The sequence below is a fragment of the Tursiops truncatus genome, chromosome 7 (genome assembly GCF_011762595.2).
Source record: "Tursiops truncatus isolate mTurTru1 chromosome 7, mTurTru1.mat.Y, whole genome shotgun sequence".
Classification (NCBI taxonomy): domain Eukaryota; kingdom Metazoa; phylum Chordata; class Mammalia; order Artiodactyla; family Delphinidae; genus Tursiops; species Tursiops truncatus.
In genome coordinates this window covers 47,694,299-47,714,723 of record NC_047040.1, presented here as the reverse complement: position 1 = coordinate 47,714,723, position 20,425 = coordinate 47,694,299, and the positions used below count along the sequence as shown (strand labels likewise).

Genomic DNA, 20,425 nt, shown 5'->3' with positions numbered 1-20,425 from the left:
GAGAAATATGCCCAGGAAGGTCCTCATACTGCACTGCCATCTATTCCCCACAGACAATACATCCTATTTCCCATCTCCCCTTGAGTGGAATATACAATAACTAAGTTTTTCTGCACCTTGTTAGATTTTTGGAAGTCACTAAAAACACTCTCATGCAAAACCTATATACACACATAGAAAATACTAGACACCTCCATCCAGTGGCCAATGACCACCTCAAATTCAATACAAAAATCAAAATTTTCAACTTCTTGATCCTTCTGTTTTTACCCAGGCACAAAACTGGACTTATCTTTGACTCTTCCTCTTTCTTGAATTTTGTATCCCCAAGTTGCCACTCTCTGTCTAATCTACCTCCTTCATTCCTCCTTCCCTCTCTTTTGTATTCCCACAACTGCTGCCTTTCTTTCCTCCATCCTTGACTATTTCAGTAACCTTCCTCCAACCTCTCTTCGTCTTTTTAATCCACCCTACATTTTGGTGTAAAGCAATCTTTCTAAAACACAGATCTGTTTCTTAATGTGGTGTATTACAGTTAACCACTTGCATATGTTGAACCATTCTTGCATCACAGGGATAAATCCCACTCGATCCTGGCATATGATTCTTTTAATGTACTAAAAAAATGGTTTGCTAATATTTTTTTTTTTAGCTTTTACATTTCCTGTTTATTTTTTTTAACATCTTTATTGGGGTATAATTACTTTACAATGGTGTGATAGTTTCTGCTTTATAACAAAGTGAATCAGTTATACATATACAAATGTTCCCATATCTCTTCCGACTTGCGTCTCCCTCCCTCCCACCCTCCCTATCCCACCCCTTCAGGCGGTCACAAAGCACCGAGCCGATATCCCTGTGCCATGCGGCTGCTTCCCACTAGCTATCTACCTTACGTTTGTTAGTGTGTATATGTCCATGACTCTCTCTCGCCCTGTCACAGCTCACCCTTCCCCCTCCCCATATCCTCAAGTCCGTTCTCCAGTAGGGCTGTGTCTTTATTCCTGTCTTACCCCTAGGTTCTTCATGACATTCTTTTTTTCTTAAATTCCATATATATGTGTTAGCATACGGTATTTGTCTTTTTTTTTCTGACTTACTTCACTCTGTATGACAGACTCTAGGTCTATCCACCTCATTACAAATAGCTCAATTTCATTTCTTTTTATGGCTGAGTAATATTCAATTGTATATATGTGCCACATCTTCTTTATCCATTCATCCGTTGACGGCCACTTAGGTTGCTTCCATGTCCTGGCTATTGTAAATAGAGGTACAATGAAGATTTTGGTCCATGACTCTTTTTGAATTTTGCTTTCCTCCGGGTATATGCCCAGTAGAGGGATTGCGCTGGGTCATATGGTAGTTCTATTTGTAGTTTTTTAAGGAACCTCCATACCGTTCTCCATAGTGGCTGAACCAATTCACATTCCCACCAGCAGTGCAAGAGGGTTCCCTTTTCTCCACACCCTCTCCAGCATTTATTGTTTCTAGATTTTTTGATGATGGCCATTCTGACTGGTGTGAGATGATACCTCATTGTAGTTTTGATTTGCATTTCTCTAATGATTAATGATGTTGAGCATTCTTTCATGTGTCTGTTGGCAGTCTGTATATCTTCTTTGGAGAAATATCTATTTAGGTCTTCTGCCCACTTTTGGATTGGGTTGTTTGTTTTTTTGTTATTGAGCTGCATGAGTTGCCTGTAAATTTTGGAAATTAATCCTTTGTCAGTTGCTTCATTTGCAAATATTTTCTCCCCTTCTGTGGGTTGTCTTTTGGTCTTGTTTCTGGTTTCCTTTGCTGTGCAAAAGCTTTGAAGTTTCATTAGGTCCAATTTGTTTATTTTTCTTTTTATTTCCGTTACTCTATGAGGTGGGTCAGAAAGGACCTTGCTGTGATTTATGTCATAGAGTGTTCTGCCTATGTTTTCCTCTAAGAGTTTGATAGTTTCTGGCCTTACATTTAGGTCTTTAATCCATTTTGAGCTTATTTTTGTGTATGGTGTTAGGGAGTGATCTAATCTCATACTTTTACATGTATCTGTCCAGTTTTCCCAGCACCACTTATTGAAGAGGCTGTCCTTTCTCCACTGTACATTCCTGCCACCTTTATCAAAGATAAGGTGTCCGTATGTGCGTGGGTTTATCTCTGGGCTTTCTATCCTGTTCCATTGATCTATCTTTCTGTTTTTGTGCCAGTACCATACTGTCTTGATTACTGTAGCTTTGTAGTATAGTCTGAAGTCAGGGAGCCTGATTCCTACAGCTCCTTTTTTTGTTCTCAAGATTGCTTTGGCTATTCGGGGTCTTTTGTGTTTCCATACAAATTGTGCAATTTTTTGTTCTAGTTCTGTGAAAAATACAAGTGGTAGTTTGATAGGGATTGCATTGAATCTGTAGATTGCTTTGGGTAGTAGAGTCATTTTCACAATGTTGAGTCTTCCAATCCAAGAACATGGTATATCTCTCCATCTATTTGTATCATCTTTAATTTCTTTCATCAGTGTCTTATAATTTTCTGCATACAGGTCTTTTGTCTCCTTAGGTAGGTTTATTCCTAGATATTTTATTCTTTTTGTTGCAATGGTAAATGGGAGTGTTTTCTTGATTTCACTTTCAGATTTTTCATCATTAGTATATAGGAATGCCAGAGATTTCTGTGCATTAATTTTGTATCCTGCCACTTTACCAAATTCATTGATTAGCTCTAGTAGTTTTCTGGTAGCATCTTTAGGATTCTCCATGTATAGTATCATGTCATCTGCAAACAGTGACAGCTTAACTTCTTCTTTTCCGATTTGGATTCCTTTTATTTCCTTTTCTTCTCTGATTGCTGTGGCTGAAAATTCCAAAACTATGTTGAATAAGAGTGGTGAGAGTGGGCAACCTTGTCTTCTTCCTGATCTTAGTGGAAATGCCTTCAGTTTTTCACCATTGAGGATGATGTTTGCTGTGGGCTTGTCATATATGGCCTTTATTATGTTGAGGAAAGTTCCCTCTATGCCTACTTTCTGCAGGGTTTTTATCATAAATGGGTGTTGAATTTTGTCAAAAGCTTTCTCTGCATCTATTGAGATGATCATATGGTTTTTCTCCTTCAATTTGTTAATATGGTTTATCACATTGATAGATTTGCGTATATTGAAGAATCCTTGCTTTCCTGGAATAAACCCCACTTGATCATGGTGTATGATCCTTTTAACGTGCTGTTGGATTCTGTTTGCTAGTATTTTGTTGAGGATTTTTGCATCTATGTTCATCAGTGATATTGGCCTGTAGTTTTCTTTCTTTGTGACATCCTTGTCTGGTTTTGGTATCAGGGTGATGGTGGCCTCGTAGAATGAGTTTGGGAGTGTTCCTCCCTCTGCTATATTTTGGAAAACTTTGAGAAGGATACGTGTTAGCTCTTCTCTAAATGTTTGATAGAATTCGCCTGTGAAGCCATCTGGTCCTGGGCTTTTGTTTGTTGGAAGATTTTTAATCACAGTTTCAATTTCAGTGCTTGTGATTGGTCTGTTCATATTTTCTATTTCTTCCTGATTCAGTCTTGGCAGGTTGTGCATTTCTAAGAATTTGTCCATTTCATCCAGATTGTCCATTTTATTGGCATAGAGTTGCTTGTAGTAATCTCTCATGATCTTTTTTATTTCTGCAGTGTCAGTTGTTACCTCTCCTTTTTCATTTCTAATTCTATTGATTTGAGTCTTCTCCCTTTTTTTCTTGATGAGTCTGGCTAGTGGTTTATCTATTTTATCTTCTCAAAGAACCAGCTTTTAGTTTTATTGATCTTTGCTATTGTTTCCTTCATTTCTTTTTCATTTATTTCTGATCTAATTTTTATGATTTCTTTCCTTCTGCTAGCTTTGGGGTTTTTTTGTTCTTCTTTCTCTAATTGCTTGAGGTGCAAGGTTAGGTTGTTTATTCGAGATGTTTCCTGCTTCTTAAGGTGGGCTTGTATTGCTATAAACTTCCCCCTTAGAACTGCTTTTGCTGCATCCCATAGGTTTTGGGTCGTTGTGTCTCCATTGTCATTTGTTTCTAGGTATTTTTTGATTTCCTCTTTGATTTCTTCAGTGATCACTTCATTATTAAGTAGTTAAGTATTATTAAGTATTGTTTAGCCTCCATGTGTTTGTATTTTTTACAGATCTTTTCCTGTAATTGATATCTAGTCTCATGGCGTTGTGGTCAGAAAAGATACTTGATACAATTTCAATTTTCTTAAATTTACCAAGGCTTGATTTGTGACCCAAGATATGATCTATCCTGGAGAATGTTCCATGAGCACTTGAGAAAAATGTGTATTCTGTTGTTTTTGGATGGAGTGTCCTATAAATATCAGTTAAGTCCATCTTGTTTAATGTATCATTTAAAGCTTGTGTTTCCTTATTTATTTTCATTTTGGATGATCTGTCCATGGGTGAAAGTGGGGTGTTAAAATCCCCTACTATGAATGTGTTACTGTTGATTTCCCCTTTATGACTGTTAGTATTTGCCTTATGTATTGAGGTGCTCCTATGTTGGGTGCATAAATATTTACAATTGTTATATCTTCTTCTTGGATCGATCCCTTGATCATTATGTAGTGTCCTTCTTTGTCTCTTCTAATCATCCTTATTTTAAAGTCTATTTTGTCTGATATGAGAATTGCTACTGCAGCTTTCTTTTGGTTTCCATTTGCATGGAATATCTTTTTCCATCCCCTTACTTTCAGTCTGTATGTGTCTCTAGGTCTGAAGTGGGTCTCTTGTAGACAGCATATATAAGGGTCTTGTTTTTGTAGCCATTCAGCCAATCTGTGTCTTTTGGTGGGAGCATTTAGTCCATTTACATTTAAGGTAATTATCGATATGTATGTTCCTATTCCCATTTTCTTAATTGTTTTGGGTTTGTTATTATAGGTCTTTTCCTTCTCTTGTGTTTCTTGTCTAGAGAAGTTCCTTTAGCATTTGTTGTAAAGCTGGTTTGGTGGTGCTGAACTCTCTCAGCTTTTGCTTGTCTGTAAAGGTTTTAATTTCTCCATCAAATCTGAATGAGATCCTTGCTGGGTAGAGTAGTCTTGGTTGCAGGTTTTTCTCCTTCATCACTTTCAGTATGTCCTGCCACTCCCTTCTGGCTTGTAGGGTTTCTGCTGAGAGATCAGCTGTTAACCTTATGGGGATTCCCTTATGTGTTATTTGTTGTTTTTCCCTTGCTGCTTTTAATATGCTTTCTTTGTATTTAATTTTTGACAGTTTGATTAATATGTGTCCTGGAGTATTTCTCCTTGGATTTATCCTGTATGGGACTCTCTGTGCTTCCTGGACTTGATTAACTATTTCCTTTCCCATATTAGGGAAGTTTTCAACTATAATCTCTTCAAATATTTTCTCAGTCCCTTTCTTTTTCTCTTCTTCTTCTGGAACCCCTATAATTCGAATGTTAGTGCATTTAATGTTGTCCCAGAGGTCTCTGAGACTGTCCTCAGTTCTTTTCATTCTTTTTTCTTTATTCTGCTCTGCAGTAGTTATTTCCACTATTTTATCTTCCAGGTCACTTATCCGTTCTTCTGCCTCAGTTATTCTGCTATTGATCCCATCTATAGTACTTTTAATTTCATTTACTGTGTTGTTCATCGTTGCTTCTTTCATCTTTATTTCTTCTAGGTCCTTGTTAACTGTTTCTTGCATTTTGTCCATTCTATTTCCAAGATTTTGGATCATCCTTACTATCATTATTCTGAATTCTTTTTCAGGTAGACTGCCTATTTCCTCTTCATTTGTTAGGTCTGGTGGGTTTTTATCTTGCTCCTTTATCTGCTGTGTGTTTTTCTGTCTTCTCATTTTGCTTATCTTACTGTGTTTGGGGTCTCCTTTTTGCAGGCTGCAGGTTCGTAGTTCCCGCTGTTTTTGATGTCTGTCTCTAGTGGCTAAGGTTGGTTCCGTGGGTTCTGTAGGCTTCCTGGTGGAAGGGACTAGTGCCTGTGTTGTGGTGGATGAGGCTGGATCTTGTCTCTCTAGTGGGCAGGTCCATGTCTGGTGATGTGTTTTGGGGTGTCTGTGGCCTTATTATGATTTTACGCAGCTTCTCTGCTAATGGGTGGGGTTGTGTTCCTGTTTTGCTCGTTGTTTGGCATAGGTTGTCCTGCATTGTAGCTTGCTGGTTGTTGAGTGAAGCTGGGTGCTGGTGTTAAGATGGAGGTCTCTGGGAGATTTTCGCCATTTGATATTATGTGGAGCTGGGAGGTCTCTTGTGGACCAGTGTCCTGAAGTTGGCTCTCCTACCTCAGAGGCAGAGCCCTGACTCCTGGCTGGAGCACAAAGATCCTTTCGTCCACACGGCTCAGAATAAAAGGGAGAAAAATTAGACAGAATTAGTAGAAGTATGAAGAAAGAAAGGAGGGAAGGAAGGAAGGAAGGAAGAAAGAAAGAAAGAAAGAAAGAAGGAAAGAAAGGAGGGGGAGGGAGGGAGGAAGGAAGGTAGGAGGGAAGGAAGGAAAAAAGAAAGAAAGAAGATACAATAAAATAAAATAAAGTATAATAAAGTTATTGAATTAAAAATAATTATTTAGAAAAAAAAGGGACGGATAGAATCTTAGGACAAATGTTGGGAGCAAAGCTATACAGACAAAATCTTACACAGCAGCATATACATACACCCTCACCAAAAGAGGTAAAGGGGAAAAAAATCATAAATCTTGCTCTCAGAGACCACCTCCTCAACTTGGGATGATTCGTTGTCTAAAGGAGGGAAGGAAGGAAGGAAGGAAAGAAAGAAAGAAAGAGAAAGAAAGAAAGTAGAGTGTAATAAAGTTATTAAAATTATAATTAATTATTAAGAAAAAAATTTTAAAAAAAAACCATGGACGGATAGAACCCTAAGACAAATGATGGAAGCAAAACTATACAGACAAGATCTCACACAGAAGCATACACCTACACATTCACAAAAAGAGGAAAAGGGGAAAAAATCATAGATCTTGCTCTCGAAGCCCACCTCCTCAATTTGGGATGACTCGTCTATTCATGTATTCCACAGAGGCAGGTACATCAAGTTGATTGTGGAGCTTTAATCCGCTGTTTCTGAGGCTGCTGGGAGAGATTTCCCTTTCTCTTCTTTGTGCTCACAGCTCACAGGGGCTCAGCTTTGGATTTGGCCCTGCCTCTGTGTGTAGGTCACTGGAGGGCGTCTGTTTTTTGCTCAGACAGGACGGGGTTAAAGCAGCCGCTGATTCGGGAGCTCTGGCGCACTCAGGCTTGGGGGGAGGGAGGGGCACTGCGTGTGGGGCGGGCCTGCGGCAGCAGAGGCCAGCATGACGTTGCACCAGCCTGAGGCCCACTGTGCGTTCTCCCAGGGAAGTTGTCCCTGGATCCCGGGAACCTGGCGGTGGCGGGCTACACAGGCTCCGCGGAAGAGGGGTGTGGATAGTGACCTGTGCTCGCACATAGGCCCCTTGGTGGCGGCAGCAGCAGCCTTAGCGTCTCCCGCCCGTCCCTGGGGTCTGTGCTTATAGCCGCGGCTCACGCCCGTCTCTGGGGTTCACGCTTTTAGCCACGGCTTGCGTCCGTCTCTGGAGTTCCTTTAAGCAGCGCTCTTAAACCCATCTCCTCGCGCACCAGGAAACAAAGAGGAAAGAAAAAGTCTCTTGCCTTTTCGGCAGGTGCAGACTTTTCCCGGGACTGTGCTTCGTCTGAAACCGAAACCCGAGCCTCAGAGCCTCAGCTCGCAGCCCCGCCCGCCCCGGCGGGTGAACAGACAAGCCTCTTGGGCTTGTGAGTGCCGGTCCGCACCGATACTCTGTGCCGGAATCTCCTCGCTTTGCTCTCCGCACCGCTGTTGCTGTGCACTCCTCCGCGGCTCCGAAGCTCCCCCCTCTGCCTCCCGCAGTCTCCACCCGCGAAGGGGCTTCCTAGTGTGTAGAAACCTTTCCTCCTTCACAGCTCCCTCCCACTGGTTCAGGTCCTATTCCTATTCTTTTGTCTCTGTTTTTTCTTTTTTTCTTTTGCCCTACCCAGGTACGTGGGGAGTTTCTTGCCTTTTGGGAGGTCTGAGGTCTTCTGCCAGCCTTCAGTAGGTGTTCTGTAGGAGTTGTTCCACGTGTAGATGTATTTCTGGTGTATCTGTGGGGAGGAAGGTGATCTCCGTGTCTTACTCTTCCGCCATCTTCAAGGTCCCCCCTCTGGTTTGCTAATATTTTGTTTTGAATTTTTGCATCTATGTTCATCAGGGATATTGGCCTATAGCTTTTTTTTGTTTTTTTTTCCTTGTAGTGTTCTTGTCTGGCTTTGATATCTCAGTAATGCTGGCCTTGTATAATGAATTTTGAACTGATCCCTCATCTTCTGGGTTTGGGGTTCTTTTGGTTTTTTTTTTTTTTTTTGGAAGAGTTTGATAAGGATTTGTATTAATTCATCATCTTTGAATGTTTGGTCAATTCACCAGTGAAACCATCTGGTCCTGGACTTTTCTTTGCTGGAAGGTTTTAATTTTTTTCATTGAACTATACTTGATTTACAGTGTTGTGCCACTCTCTTCCATACAGCAGAGTGACTCAGTTATACACATATATACGTTCTTTTTTTATATTATTTTCCATTACGTTTTATCATAGGATATTGAATATAGTTCCCTGTGTGGAAGGTTTTTGATTACTGATTCAATCTCCTTATTAGTAATTGGTCTGTCAGATATTCAACTTCTTTATAATTCCGTCTTGGTAGGTTGGACGTTTATAAGAATTTATCCAGTTCTTCTAAGTTATCTAATTTGTTGGGATATAATTATTCATGGTAGTTTTTTATTATCCTTTGACTTTATGTGGTATCAACTGTAATGTCTTTTTCATTTCTAATTTTGAGTCTTTCCGCCTTTTTTTTCCTGTTAAGTCAAGCTAAAGGTTTGTCTATTTTGTTAATCTTTTTTAAAAAGTACTTATTTTTATTAATCTTTCCTATTTTCTTTTTAGGCTCTATTTCATTTATTTCCACTCTGATCTTCGTTATTACTTTCCATCTATTATCTTTGGGCTTAGTTTGTCCTTCTTTAATTAGTTCCTTGAGCTGTTAAAGCTAAGGTGTTTATTTCAGATATTTATCTTCTCAAAAAATCAGTAATGCAATGGAGGTCCTGCATTGACACAGTAGACAAGTTTGACTTAATTGACATCTACAGGATACTACATCCAAAAAAAAAAAAGACTACACATTCTTCTCAAGCATGCATGGAAAGCTCTAGAATAGACCACATACTAAGATAACCAAACAAGCTTCAACAAATTTGAGAGGGTGGATATTATTTCAAGCATCTTTTCTGACCACAATAGTATGAAACCAGAAATCAACCACAGAAAGAAAAATGGGAAAAGAATGAACACTAATGGAGACTAAACAACATGATACTAAAAAACCACTAGGTCAATGATGAAATCAAAGAAGACATCAGAAAATACCTCAAGATAAACAAAAATGAACTCACAACCATACAAAATCTATGGGATACAGCAGAATCACTTCTATATACAAAACTACAACAGTCACACAGAGATAGATAACAAATATATGGTTTCCAAAGGGGAGAAGGGAGGGAAGGAGAGACAAATGAGAGGAGTATGGGATTAACAGATACAAACTACTATACATAAGCAACAAGGATTTACTGTATAGCATGAAGAATTAAATTCAGTATTTTGTAATCTATAATGGAATATAATCTGGAAATATATATATATTGAATTACTATACACCTGAGACTAAGGAAATATTGTAAATCAATTGTAATTTAAAAAATAAATAAGCAAAAAGTAAATTTAATAAAGTCAAAGTCAAACATCCATTTTTCCGTAGAGATAAGGACAGAGTATTCCCAGCCAAGCTATTAACTCTGTCTTCCAAAACTGTGGAATTTTGTTTTGTTTTTTATTCTAATAATAATACCCTCTATGCTAAACATTTTCATGTGAGTGTAGCTCACAACTGTAGATTTTGATATAAATTGCTCTGTTTTTTATTGGTTTACACATAGATTTTACTTCCCCTCTTAAATTCTCTTTCAAAACAGATATCTGTGTATATATTTAAATTTCTAATAAATAATTTTGGTAACATTCTTATTTTTAATTTCTTTGAATTAGTATCAGAAAATATAGCCTTTAAATCTCTCTTCATTGAAGTTAAGTTTTCTTCGTGGCCAAATATGTATTGATATTTTTTAATGTTCCACAGATATACCAAAAAAATGTCTATTCTTTATTTGAGAGACCTAAGGTTTTAATTCATGTGTTAGCCAGCCATGAAGTCTCTATTGCAACTATTCACCTCTGCCGCTGTAGCTGTAAATCAGCCATAGGCAATATGCAGTAAATGGGCATAGCTTGAGTCTTTCATCAGTTTTGCTTTTGACAATGTCACATGTAGTTCTTAGCCCTATGATTTCTGGGTTCCTCTTAAGTGAGTTTTTAATTTTCTCTACTTGGTCATACTTTTTTTTAATGACCTTAGCTGTTAGGCCTAGGTATTAGCAGGAAATCAGCAAGTAGAGGAAACCACAATTATTTCTGCATAAGGGGAACAGGATGAATAGAATCATAAATAACCCTCTGTAAAGAGAAAGTTCCTGTACCTCCCGTCAGGTATAATTTGTAGCCCTTTCTTGCCTTAAGGACCTACAGCAAAACCAGTCTACCAGTAGAGCTCCCCTTCAGGTCCTCTCAGTGTAAAACTGTTATCTCCCTTGCCTTCCTCCCCACATGAATAACTGTTTGCCTGAGAACTTTTTTTTCCTTTTTAAATTTTTACTAGAGTATAGTTGATTTAAAATACGGTGTTAGTTTCAGGTGTACAGCAGAGTGAGTCAGTTATACATATACATATATCCACTCTTTTTTAGATTCTTTTCCTATATAGGCCATTATACATTACAGAGTACTGAGTAGAGTTCCCTGTCATACACAGTATGTCCTTATTAGTTATCTATTATATATATATAGTTATCCATATATGTATACACACACACTGTGTATATGCAGTGTGTGTATATATCAATCCAAGTCTCTCATTTTATCCCTTCCCCCCTTTACCCCATAGTAATCACAAGTTTGTTTTCTACACCTGTGACTATTTCTGTTTTGTAAATAGATTCATTTGTACCTTTTTTTTTTTAGATCCCACATATAAGTGATATCATATGATATTTGTCTTCCTCTGTCTGACTTCACTCAGTATGACAATCTCTAGGTCCATACCTGTTGCTGCAAATGACATTAGTTCTTTTTTATGGCTGAGAATATTCCATTTTATATACGTACCACATCTTCTTTATCCATTCCTCTGTTGATGGACATTTATGTTGTTTCCATGTCCTGACTATTGTAAATAGTGCTGCAGTGAACACTGGGGTACATGTATCTTTTTGAACTATGGTTTTCTCCAAATATATGCCCAGGAGTGGGATTGCTGGATCATATGGTAAATCTATTTTTAGTTTTTTAAGGAACATCCATACTGTTCTCCATAGTGGCTGTACCAGTTTACATTCCCATCAACAGTGCAAGAGGGTTCCCTTTTCTCCACCTCCTCTCCAGCATTTATTGTTTGCAGATTTTTTGATGATGGGCACTCAGACCAGTGTGAGGTGATATCTCCTTGTAGTTTTGATTTGCATTCCTCTAATAATTAGTGAGGTTGAGCATATTTCCATGTGCTATTTGGCCATTGACATGTTTTCTTTGGAGAAATTTCTATTTAGATCTTATGCCCATTTTTTGATTGGGTTGTTCGTGTTTTTGATACTGAGCTGCAAGAGCTGTCTGTATATTTTGGATATTAACCCCTTGTTGGTCGCATCATTTGCAGATATTTTCTCCCATTCTGTAGGTTGTCATTTCATTTTGTTTATGGTTTCACAGCACTATTGAAAAGACTGTCTTTTCTCCATTGTATATTCTTGCCTCCTTTGCCATAGGTTAGGTGACCACAGGTGCATGGGTTTATTTCTGGGCTTTCTATCCTGTTCCACTGATCTATATTTCTTTTTTTTTATATTTCTTTTTTTGTGCCAGTACCATACTGTTTTGATTACTGTGGCTTTGCAGTATAGCCTGACATCAAGGAGTGTGATTACTCCAGCTCCATCTTTCTTTCTCAAGATTGCTTTGGCTATTCGGGGTCTTTCTTGTTTCCATACAAATTGTAAAAATTTTTGTTCTAATTTTGTCAAAAATGTCATTGGTAATTTGATAGAGATTGCATTGAATCTGTAGATTGCTTTGGGTAGTATAGTTATTTTCACAATATTGATTCTTCCCAGGAACATGGTATATCTCTCCATCTGTTTGTGTCATCTTTGGTTTCTTTTGTCAGTACCTTATACTCAGTACTTATTCTGAGTACAAGCGTTTGCCTCCTTAGGTAAGTTTATTCCTAGGTATTTTATTTTATTTGTCTTGATGTGATGGTAAATGGGATTGTTTCCTTAATTTATCTTTCTGATCTTTCATTATTAGTGTATAGAAATGCAAGAGGTTTCTGTGTATTATGTATCGTGCAACTTTACAGAATTCATTGATAAGCTCTAGTACTTTTCTGGTAGCATCTTTACGGTTTTCTATGTATAATATCATGTTATCTGCAAACAGTGACAGTTTTACTTCTTCTTTTCCAATCTGGATTCCTTTTATTTCATTTTCTTCACTGATTGTGTGGCTAGGGCTTCCAAAACTATGTTGAATAGTAATGGCAAGAGTGGACATCCTTGTCTTGTTCCTGACCTTAGAGGAAATGGTTTCAGTTTTTGCCATTGAGAATGATGTTTGCTGTGAGTTTGTTGTATATGACCTTTATTATGTTGAAGTAGGTTCCCTCTATGCCCACTTTATGGAGAGTTTTTATCATAAATGGGTGTTGAAATTTGTCAGAAGCTTTTTCTTCATCTATTGAGATGATCATATGGTTTTTATTCTTCAATTTGTTAATACAGTGTGTCACATTGATTGGTTTGCATATATTGAGAATCCTTGCATCCCTGAGATAAATCCCACTTGATCATGGTGTATGATGCTTTTAATGTGTTGTTGGATTTGGTTGGCTAGTATTTTGTTGAGGATTTTTGCATCTATGTTCATAGGTGATATTGGCCTGTAATTTTTTGTGTGTGTGACATCTTTGTCTGGTTTTGGTATCAGAGTGATGGTGGCCTCATACAATGAGCTTGGGAAGTATTCCTTCCCTTCCTCTGCAATTTTTTGAAGAGTTCCAGAAGGTAGGTGTTAACTCTTCTCTAAATGTTTTACAGAATTCCCCTGTGAAGCTATCTGTTCCTGGACTTGTGTTCGCTGCAAGTTTTTTAATCGTAGTTTCAATTTCAGTACTTGTGATTGGTCTGTTCATATATTCTATTTCTTCCTGGTTCAGTATTGGAAGGTTGTACCTTTCTAAGAATTTCTTTCTTCTAGGTTGTCCATTTTATTTGTGTATGGTTGCTTGTAATGGTCTCTTATGATCCTTTGTATTCCTGTGGTGTCAGTTGTAAATTCCTTTTTTCATTTCTAATTTTATTGATTGGAGCCCTCTCCCTTTTTTTTCTTGATGAGTATAGCTAAAGATTTATCAGTTTTGTTGTTCCAAAAGAACTAGCTTTTAGTTTCATTGATCTTTACTGCTGTTTTCTTTATCTCCATTTCATTTATTTCTGCTCTGATTTTTATGATTTCTTTTCCTTCTACTAACTTTGGGCTTTGTTTGTTCTTGTTTCTCTAGTTGCTTTAGGTGTAAGGTTAGGTTGTTTGAGATTTGTTTTCTGAGGTTAAGATTGTATTGCTATAAACTTCCATCATAGAACTCCCTTTGCTGTATCCCATAGGTTTTGGATTCTCTTTCTTTTGTTGTCATTTGTCTCTAGGTATTATTTGATTTCCTCTTTGATTTCTTCAGTGATCCATTGGTTGTTTAGTAACATATTGTTTAGCCTCCATGTGTTTGTGTTTTTTATAGGTTTTTTTCCTGTAATTGATTTCTAAACTCATAGCGTTGTGGTCAGAAAAGATGCTTGATATGATTTCAGTTTTCTTAAATTTTCAAGGCTTGATTTATGACCCAAGGTGTGATTTATCCTGGAGAATGTTCCATGTGCACTTGAGAAGAAAGTGTATTCTGCTGGTTTGGGATGGAATGTTCTATAAATATCAAGTCTATCTTGTCTAATGTGTCATTTAAGGCTTGTGTTTCCTTATTAATTTTCTGTCTGAATGATCTGCTATTAGTGTAAGTGGGGTCTTAAAGTCCCCCACTATTATTGTGTTACTTTTGATTTCCCTTTTTATGGCCATTAGCATTTGCTTTATATATTGGTACTCCTATGTTGCGTGCATATATATTTATAATTGTTATATCTTCTTCTTGGAATGATCCCTTGATCATTATGTAGTGTCCTTCCTTGTCTCTTATTTTAAAGTCTATTTTGTCTGATATGAGTATTGCTACTGCAGCTTTCTTTGATTTCCATTTGCATGGAATATCTTTTTCCATCCCCTCACTTTCAGTCTGTGTGTGTCCCAGGTCTGAAGTTGGTCTCTTATAGACAGCATATACACAGGTCTTGTTTTGTATCTATTCAGCCATTCTGTGTCTATTGGTTGGAGCATTTAATCCATTTACATTTTAGGTAATTATTGATATGTATGTTCCTATTACCATTTTCTTAATTGTTTTGAATTTGTTTTTGTAGGTCTTTTTCCATCCCTTCCTCTTTTGTTCTCTTCTCTTGTGGTTTGATGACCATCTGTAGTGTTGTGTTTGGGTTGCTTTTTCTTTTTTGTGTGTGTATCTATTTTTTGGTTTGCATTTCCCATGAGGTTTTGATGTAGCAGTCTATATATATACAAGTTTGTTTTAAGTTGCTGGTCTCTCAATTTCAAATGTAATTCCCATTTCCTGTATTTGTACTCTCCTCATGTTTGCTGGTTTTGCTATCATATTTGTGTATGGATGATTTCCTACTTTTACTGTAGGTTTGCTTTTACCAGTGTACTTTCCAATTTGTGAGTTTCTTGTTCCTAGTTGTGGCCTTTTTTTTTTTTTTTTTTTTTAACCTCACCTGCCTAGAGAAGTTCCTTTAGCATTTGTTGTAAAGCTGGTTTGGTGGTGCTGAATTCTCTTAGCCATTGCTTGTCTGTAAAGCTTTTGATTTCTCCATCGAATCTGAATGAGCACCTTGCTGGGTAGAGTATTCTTGGCTGTAGCTTTTTCCCTTTCATCACTTTAAACATATCCTGCCACTCCATTCTGGCCTGCAGAGTTTCCACTGAAAAATCAGCTGATAACCATTGGGGATTCCCTTGTATGTTGTTTGTTGATTTTCCCTCGTTGCTTTCAATATTTTTTCTTTGTATTAATTTTTGTTAATTCGATTAATATATGTCTGAGCATGTTCCTTCTTGGGTTTATACTGTATGGGACTCTCTGTGCTTCCTGGACTTGGGTGACTATTTCCTTTCCCATGTTAGGGAAGTTTTCTACTCTAACCTCTTCAAATATTTTCTCAGTCTCTTTCTCTTCTTCTGGCACCACTATAATTCAAATGTTGGTGTGTTTAATGTTGTCCCAGAGGTCTCTGAGACTGTCCTCATTTCTTTTCATTCTTTTTTTCTTTATTCTATTCTACAGCAGTGATTTCCATCATTCTATCTTCTAGCTCACTTATCCATTCTTCTTCCTCATTTATTCTCCTATCAGTTCCTTCTAGTGTATTTTTCATTTCAGTTATTGTATTCATTTCTGATTGTTCTTTAGTTTTTCTAGGTCTTTGTTAAATATTTCTTGTATCATCTCGATCTGATCCTCCATTCTTTTTCTGAGATTTTAGATCATCTTTACTATCATTACTCTGAATTCTTTTTCAGGTAGATTTCCTATCTCCTCTTCATTTATTTGGTCTTGTAGGTTTTTATCTTGCTCCTTCTGCAACATATTTCTGTCATCTAATTCTATATAAGTTACTGTGTTTGTGGTCTCCTTTCCATGGGCTGCAGGATCATAGTTCCTCTTGCTTCTGGTATCTGCCCCTTGGTGGGTGAGGTTGGTCCAGGCTTCCTGGTGGGGGGGACAGGTGCCTGCCCTCAGGTGGGTGGAGCTTAGTGTTGTCCCTCTGATGGGCAGGGCCATGTCCGGGGTGTGTTTTGGGGTGTCTGTGAGCTTAGTACAACTTTAGGCAGCCTGTCTGCTGATGGGTAGGGCTGTGTTCCTGTCTTGCTGGTTGTTTGGCCTGAGGCATTCCAGCACTGGAGCCTGCAGGCTGTTGGATGGGGTTGGTTCTTGGTGCCAAAATGGGGACCTCCAAGAGAGCTCACGCTAATTAATATTCTCTGGGGCCTCTGCTACCAGTCCCCTTGCCCACACAGTGAGGTACAGCCAACCAACCCCCATCTCCCCAGGAGACCCTCCAAGACCCCTAGGTAGATCTAGCCCAGGTTCCTATGGAGGTACTGCTTTATGCTGAGTCCCAGTGCACATGAAACCTTGTGTGCACCCTCCAAGAGTGGAGCACCTGCACTCAAGCCCTGCTGGGCTTCAAGGCTAAATTTTCTGGAGGTTCTTCCTCCCGATGCCAGACCCTCAGAGTTTGGAGGGCTATTTTTATGTGGGAACATCCCTATGTAGCCTGCTTGGGTTTAATGGGTTTTTTTTGTTTTGTTTTGTTTTTCGTGCAAGGGCTGTTTTTAGTATGGATGACTGCCACCTCTTTTCTCAGTGTATGCCCTATCCCTTTGATGGAGGGTTTGACTGGTGTTGTGCTGACTATAGCCTGCCCTGGATATTGAGTGGGGCCTCCCCTTCACTCTGTGGTTGTCACTGCCCTGTCAGGGGCAGGGTCTGCTCCCTAGTTGTTCACATAGAGCCCTCCAGATCTGTTTCTTAGCTGTGTTTCTGGTCTATGATATGAGGTAGGTGGGACTGGAGCACTCCCATGGGGAGAGAAGCCACTGAGTATTCCACCTCTGGAGCTGTTCACCTGTGAGTGTGCTCTGTTGTGTCCCCTTTTGCCTATTGTGCGGGCTCACAAAGTACACTGTTGTTGTTACTGCTCTCAGTCCCAGCTTAACCGTGGGTATACCAGCAACTGCTATTGACTCTCTGCCTGATAACTATTCTTTTGAAAGATCTGTCCTCACCCACTTATCTGGAATGCCAGCTTGCTAATATGCAGATACCATATATGTGTGGATCTGTTTCTGATTTCTCTATTCTGTTCCAAAAGATCAGTTTGTCATTGCACTAGTATCACACTGTTGATGATTCACAATGTCTTGACATCAGTAAGGAGAAGACACCTTATCCACCAGCTCCCATCTGCTACCACTTTTACCACTTTGTTCTACTTTTCTGGGAGTGCCTTGGCTAAATCTATCTTCCTCCATATAAATTTTAAGTTGACCTGCCAGTCTCAGAAACACATGCAAACACACCCAGCTGAGGTGTTGACTGAAACTGCATTGAAACTATAAATTAATAAGGGGAGAACAGATATCTTTACAATACTGATTCTCCCTATCAGCGTAAATGGTCTATCATTCCATTTTATGGAAATTTCATTTCTTTAAGTTTAGTGTTTTCGCCAGAAACATCTTACACATCTTTTTGTTAGATTTGTTCCTAGGTACTATTTCTATTGCTATTAAAAATTGTATATTCTCTAACTACTTGTTACTAATGTATACTAATGTGATTGGTTTTTATATGATTATGTGTCCAGCAACCTTTTCAAATCTCTAATTCTTATTCCTTATTTGTTGATTCTTTTGTTTTTTAATATAAACATATTACCGGTAAATAATGACAGATTAGTTACTTTATTTGCAATCTTAATATTTTTAAATTATTTCTTGTACTCTTCCCATTTCTAGGGCCTTCAGGGAAATGGTGAATAAAATGATGAAAGTGGGCTTTTTGTCTTCTTTCTGATTTAAAATATTTTAAAATTATTCATTAAATATGATGCCCACCACAATATTTTGGTAGATGCCAGGTTAAGAAAATGCACTTCTGTTTCTAACTTGCTAAGGTTTATCAGTGAATGTTGACTTTTTAGTGCATCTCTTGTTGAGATGATCACTTTTTATTCTCAGAACAATCATTCATTCCTTGATTAAATCAAATTTATTCATCATGTAGTATACATTTCTAGATTATATTTTCTAGTAATTATTGTAGGATTTTAGCATCCAGGTTCTTGAGAGAAGTTCAGCTGTAATTTTCCTTTTTCATAGTTTTCTGGTGTGGTTTTTTTTTTTTTTTTTTTTTTTTGCGGTACGCAGGCCTCTCCCTGTTGTGGCCTCCCGCTATTGTGGCCTCTCGCGTTGCGAAGCACAGGCTCCGGACGCGCAGGCTCAGCGGCCATGGCCCACGGGCCCACGGGCCCAGCCGCTCCGCGGCATGTGGGATCTTCCCAGACCGGGGCACGAACCCGTGTCCCCTGCATCGGCAGGCGGACTCTCAATCACTGCGCCACCAGGTGGTGTGGTTTTTCTACAAGTTTACACTAGCTTTATGAGTTATATTACCTCTTTATTATTTTCCGGAAGTTTCTAAAGTTAGAATCATATATTTCATAAATGCTTGGTAGAAATTACTGGCAAAATAACCTGGGCCTGGCTCACTATGTGACAAAAACTTTACAGATTCAATGACTTTAGTGATTCAGAACTATTCCTATTTTTCATTTCTTTTCAGATTTTTGGGGCATGTTAAACTTTTCTTGAAAATGTATTCAATTCATATGAATTTTCAAATTTATTGACATAAATTTATCATATATCCTTTCCATACATATTGAAAGGATAGGATTATTGAAAGGTAGTATGGCATAGTGGGAAAGAACACATACTCTGACCCCAGACTAGTTAAGTTGAATCCACACTCCCACACTTAAAATTTATGTTTGGCCAAGTTGTTTAACTTCTCTGCTCTTTAGTTTTTCCAACTGTAAAATGAGACTAATAATAGTATGTTGTTCATATGATTGCTATGGCAATTCAATAACTTAATATTTGTCAAGTGTTTAGAACTGTGTATGACACTAAATTGGTGGTATGTACAAAAGAGATTTTGAAATGTACTGCAAAATTTGATGTGCAGTATTTTTATTCCCTAAATCATATCTAAATTCCAATTTTGTGTGTTATTTTGTATTCATGAGTTTTAAAATTTCAAGTATATTGGATTTGTTTTTCTTTTTGTTATTGATTTCTAATTGCTTTGTAGACTGAGAACATGACATTTATGTTACCAGCCTTTTGAAGTATCTGAAGAATTGCTTTATTGGCTTAGTGTACATGATTAAGTTGTTTAATGTCCTGTTTGAAAACAATGAATATTGTCAACTTTGAAGTACAATATTCTAAATATTTCCGTTCAACTGAGATGTTTAGTTGTATAGTTCAAGTAGTCTATAGTCTTACTTTTTAAATTCTTCAAAAAATTATTGGGAATGATAGGATAGTTTAACTCCTCTGTGTAGTTGTATCCATTTTTGCTTTTTTATTTCTTTTTTTTTTTTTTGCGGTACGTGGGCCTCTCACTGCTGTGGCCCCTCCCGCTGCAGAGCACAGGCCCCAGATGCACAGGCTCAGCAGCCACAGCCCACGGGACCAGCCGCTCTGCAGCACGTGGGATCCCCCCAGACTGGGGCACGAACCCGCGTCCCCTGCATCAGCAGGCAGACTCCCAACCACTGTGCCACCAGGGAAGCCCTGCTTTTTTATTTCTTGATCAAGGTTATTAGTCATACCTAGGGTTATCTTGGTAACTTATTACCAAGTTAATAACTTAATCTTATTATTATGTAGTGACCTTTATCCTGAGCCATGCTTTCTGTCTTAAATTCAGTTTGCCTGATGTTACTATAGTTGTATCAGCTTTCAATCTTAGAGTCTTTAAGAACTACAATGTTTAATTGTAGCTCTTACAAATACTTGACTTTGGATTTTGCTTTATTTTATTCAGTATTAGAAGTACTGATTTTTAACTGAGTTTAAACCATTTACATTTATGTTAATTACAGATCTTTGGAAGATTTTTACTGCCTTATTTTTGCTTTCAGTTTGTTCTCCTTTTAAATATATATATATATATACACACACCTATATTTAATTTTTCCTTTCTTCTTCTCTTTTAGAATATTAAGTGTATTTTTTAATTCAGCTTTCCTTCTGCTGTTTTGGACATTTTTTACTATGTGTATATTTCTTTTGACAATTACCCTTAAATTTTAACATGTATACTTAAAGTAAAAGTCAAAGTTAGAATAATTTACTTCTACTCACTATCTCGTATCATATTTAATAATTTATCTGGTAAAAAATTCAAAATTAAATTACTTTTCTATGTTATAGAAATTATGTTTCTATTTTTCTATTAAATTACTATTCTATTTTTCAAGTTTTATTTATATTTTCT

The 20,425-nt window shown here is 37.7% G+C and overlaps 1 protein-coding gene across 1 annotated transcript in view; it reads left to right on the top strand.

Moving 5' to 3' along the window:
• The window catches only part of FSIP2 (fibrous sheath interacting protein 2), a 126,299-nt gene that overhangs the window by 39,118 nt on the left and 66,756 nt on the right, over positions 1 to 20,425 (top strand). The gene's annotated exons all lie outside the window — the stretch shown is intronic.